Raw genomic sequence first — 4,431 nt, forward strand, 5'->3', positions numbered from 1 at the left:
GATTTCGTCATAAATATAATACGTCAACAATCAGCTGACGTCAGAGACAATGATTCTCTGGTCAGTGAACGCGTCTGACGGGCGTGTAGCGTTCGGTGTGTACTACCAAAGGAGTTCTTTCTGCAACTGGTAGTGGATAGGCAGAAGTAATTGAGCAGCTATGTTGTTTGATGCTAAACCATTTTGGTTGAGGATTTTGACGAGGTCAAGAAGTGATCTACTGAGGTATATCCATGTACGCCGAAGACTGTGTTGATTTGGTGAGAGGATTCTGTTTTATCATGTTACTGATTTAGTGGAAGTTCACGTCGATGTACAAGGTAATTGAGTTAGTTGTGTGGTTCGTCGGCATTATGATAGTGGATGAAGGGTCTTGTTACCAAAGTGAATCTTTTGATAACTGAAAGTGTTTGGATAACCCAGATGCAGACCATTTTGGAGAAGCTTGAGAGAACATTGTCGGGAGCTGCACACTGGTGTTTAGGACTTGTGTGTTTGTTCCTGAATGAAATCGTGCACATGAAAACCAAACTAGTACCCAGTGCGTAGTTGTATGTGCTTGTGGAATTTCGCGTTTTGTACACGGCAGTTGCTATGGTGTTATGAGTTCGGTCATGTGTATTATTACTCTGAAGTTTAACATTGATATGATGGTACGAGTGTCGTGCTTAGCCACACCATTCAAATCTTCATGCGCATGTGAAAATAACAAGGTCAGTGCTATTCTGTAGGGTTCAGCTTCTCTTGCTATTTATTGACTTGTTATACCGATTACAATTATGATGTACTTGTCAGCAATCTGTGCTAAATCCATGATGGAGAGCATCCTGATGAGTTGACAAAGGGTTGATAGCTGTCGCACAGCCCCGGATAATAAATCGCCACCCTTGCAAAATACATGCAGGAATCCCCAAAGACTCAGGAATAGAGTGGGGATGTGGCCATACTGGAGTCGGTGACGTGAACAATAGCGCCACGTCATTGGTTTCTGTGTCCCCATAAGTGATTTCGTCATAAATATAATACGTCAACAATCAGCTGACGTCAGAGACAATGATTCTCTGGTCAGTGAACGCGTCTGACGGGCGTGTAGCGTTCGGTGTGTACTACCAAAGGAGTTCTTTCTGCAACTGGTAGTGGATAGGCAGAAGTAATTGAGCAGCTATGTTGTTTGATGCTAAACCATTTTGGTTGAGGATTTTGACGAGGTCAAGAAGTGATCTACTGAGGTATATCCATGTACGCCGAAGACTGTGTTGATTTGGTGAGAGGATTCTGTTTTATCATGTTACTGATTTAGTGGAAGTTCACGTCGATGTACAAGGTAATTGAGTTAGTTGTGTGGTTCGTCGGCATTATGATAGTGGATGAAGGGTCTTGTTACCAAAGTGAATCTTTTGATAACTGAAAGTGTTTGGATAACCCAGATGCAGACCATTTTGGAGAAGCTTGAGAGAACATTGTCGGGAGCTGCACACTGGTGTTTAGGACTTGTGTGTTTGTTCCTGAATGAAATCGTGCACATGAAAACCAAACTAGTACCCAGTGCGTAGTTGTATGTGCTTGTGGAATTTCGCGTTTTGTACACGGCAGTTGCTATGGTGTTATGAGTTCGGTCATGTGTATTATTACTCTGAAGTTTAACATTGATATGATGGTACGAGTGTCGTGCTTAGCCACACCATTCAAATCTTCATGCGCATGTGAAAATAACAAGGTCAGTGCTATTCTGTAGGGTTCAGCTTCTCTTGCTATTTATTGACTTGTTATACCGATTACAATTATGATGTACTTGTCAGCAATCTGTGCTAAATCCATGATGGAGAGCATCCTGATGAGTTGACAAAGGGTTGATAGCTGTCGCACAGCCCCGGATAATAAATCGCCACCCTTGCAAAATACATGCAGGAATCCCCAAAGACTCAGGAATAGAGTGGGGATGTGGCCATACTGGAGTCGGTGACGTGAACAATAGCGCCACGTCATTGGTTTCTGTGTCCCCATAAGTGATTTCGTCATAAATATAATACGTCAACAATCAGCTGACGTCAGAGACAATGATTCTCGGGTCAGTGAACGCGTCTGACGGGCGTGTAGCGTTCGGTGTGTACTACCAAAGGAGTTCTTTCTGCAACTGGTAGTGGATAGGCAGAAGTAATTGAGCAGCTATGTTGTTTGATGCTAAACCATTTTGGTTGAGGATTTTGACGAGGTCAAGAAGTGATCTACTGAGGTATATCCATGTACGCCGAAGACTGTGTTGATTTGGTGAGAGGATTCTGTTTTATCATGTTACTGATTTAGTGGAAGTTCACGTCGATGTACAAGGTAATTGAGTTAGTTGTGTGGTTCGTCGGCATTATGATAGTGGATGAAGGGTCTTGTTACCAAAGTGAATCTTTTGATAACTGAAAGTGTTTGGATAACCCAGATGCAGACCAATTTGGAGAAGCTTGAGAGAACATTGTCGGGAGCTGCACACTGGTGTTTAGGACTTGTGTGTTTGTTCCTGAATGAAATCGTGCACATGAAAACCAAACTAGTACCCAGTGCGTAGTTGTATGTGCTTGTGGAATTTCGCGTTTTGTACACGGCAGTTGCTATGGTGTTTTTGAGTGCGGTCATCTGTATTATTACTCTGAAGTTTAACATTGATATGATGGTATGAGTGTCGTGCTTAGCCACACCATTCAAATCTTCATGCGCATGTGAAAATAACAAGGTCAGTGCTATTCTGTAGGGTTCAGCTTCCCTTGCTATTTATTGACTTGTTATACCGATTACAATTATGATGTACTTGTCAGCAATCTGTGCTAAATCCATGATGGAGAACATCCTGATGAGTTGACAAAGGGTTGATAGCTGTCGCACAGCCCCGGATAATAAATCGCCACCCTTGCAAAATACATGCAGGAATCCCCAAAGACTCAGGAATAGAGTGGGGATGTGGCCATACTGGAGTCGGTGACATCAACAATAGCGCCACGTCATTGGTTTCTGTGTCCCCATAAGTGATTTCGTCATAAATATAATACGTCAACAATCAGCTGACGTCAGAGACAATGATTCTCTGGTCAGTGAACGCGTCTGACGGGCGTGTAGCGTTCGGTGTGTACTACCAAAGGAGTTCTTTCTGCAACTGGTAGTGGATAGGCAGAAGTAATTGAGCAGCTGTGTTGTTTGATGCTAAACCATTTTGGTTGAGGATTTTGACAAGGTCAACAAGTGATCCACTGAAGTATGTGCATGTATACAAAGGACTGATTTAATGAGAGAGTTCTACTCCATTATTTTACTGATTTAGTTCTGGAGAGTTCAGACTCCTTTGCTAGGGATTTACGGTCGACTTCTCTTATCCCGATTTGTTTTTGATTGTGTTGTGTGAATCCTGTTCTCTCATGTTACTGATTTCCCGAAGTTTACGTTGATTGATTTAAGTGTGTGGATCATCGGCATTATGGCAGTGGATGAAGGGATTGTTACCAAACTGAATCTTTCTATAACTGAAAGTGTATGGATTATAAAGGTGCTGCCGATTTGTGGGAAGCTTGTGAGAAAAGTGTTGGGTGCTGGACACTAGTCTTTAGGACTTGTGCGTGTGTTCCTGGATGAAATCGTGCATTTGAAAACGAAACCAGTACTGCGTAGTTGTTGGCCTGATCCTTTCCTGATTTGTTTGAATGAAGTTAGTTGTATGTGTTTGTGGAATTTCGCTTCCAAAGGTCGATGCTGTATATTATCTATAGGAACTGAGGTTTAAATGGAATGATTTATTGGTTCGTTTAAGTCATAACCCCCCCTGGGCCCCCTTTCTTCTGGGCCCCCTTTCACAAAGCACTAAGGTAACCTCAGTGCAATGTTAAAGAATGGGAGTTAAGGTTAACCTTAGTAAAGGTTGCTTCGTTAAAGGCGCCCCTGGTCTTCAGTTGGATTCGAAATCAATATAGATTCTGCTTATCATCCCAAGTCATTGTATGAACAATGTCCTAGATACCTTTAATTCAAACAGAGAGGTAGGTGATGCTATTTAGTTCATACGTTGTATACATGTAAGTCTGCGTCTCAAAGTGATTGTTTTAGTTGTATGTATCTGTTTAATACATTCTGTTTACAGAAGTATAGTCTATCGTTGAAAAGATACATTTACTCGATGGTGAAAAAAGCCATAAAACAACAAGGCAAATAAACGTTATTGTCCCGCAAGGGAAATTTGCCTTGCATTTAAAGAGCCCTCATTAAAGAGGGACCCTAAAGGTGTACCAACCTGATCTCATTACTGTTATATTATATTATTCTTGTATAGAGGCCACTGATCTCATGCATAAAAATACAGAATTTATTGTGGTCAAGTTATGGCCGAACGTAAGGGAAAATGTCCTTGTTCGTCTAAGGTACATAAAGGTATTATTCTTCTCTTTTGGAAAAGACTAT

The sequence above is a fragment of the Haliotis asinina genome, chromosome 3, assembly GCF_037392515.1.
Source record: "Haliotis asinina isolate JCU_RB_2024 chromosome 3, JCU_Hal_asi_v2, whole genome shotgun sequence".
NCBI classification, from domain to species: Eukaryota; Metazoa; Mollusca; class Gastropoda; order Lepetellida; family Haliotidae; genus Haliotis; species Haliotis asinina.